Below are 467 nucleotides of genomic sequence, written 5' to 3'. Positions count from 1 at the left end.
CTGCTCATGAGCAGCTTCACTCTTGCTGTGCCATGATGATGTAGAACCCCAAAGGGTGTTGTAGGTAAACTAGGTTGCCTTTAAAATATCATATTATCGGAAGACTTTCCTTTTATATTTTTTTTTCTACTTCTGTAGTTGGCTCAATGGAAATAAAAAGAATTCTGAATGTTACTGAAAATCCTATCCTAAATAACTTCCTAACTTCTAGTTTGGGTGGAGGAAGGCTAATAGACTCTGAATGCTAAAGGGTGATCATAATAATTAGGGTTAGCTATTGTCAATGGTTTGTCTTAATTTTATTGTTGTGGTATTCCATATAGCACACTTACAGTGTGGAAACTGATATACACATAAGAGAAGTAATTCATAAAGTCCTTGAAAAGAGCAGATTCAAAACTGGAAATAGGAATGTCCTACTTCTCTCTTCTGAAAAGAAAATCTCGTGAAAGAAGTTACAGCAGTTA

The sequence above is a fragment of the Chaetura pelagica genome, unplaced genomic scaffold (assembly GCF_000747805.2).
Source record: "Chaetura pelagica isolate M959 unplaced genomic scaffold, ChaPel_1.0 scaffold21, whole genome shotgun sequence".
NCBI lineage: Eukaryota > Metazoa > Chordata > Aves > Apodiformes > Apodidae > Chaetura > Chaetura pelagica.
Note: the sequence above shows the minus strand (reverse complement) of the source record.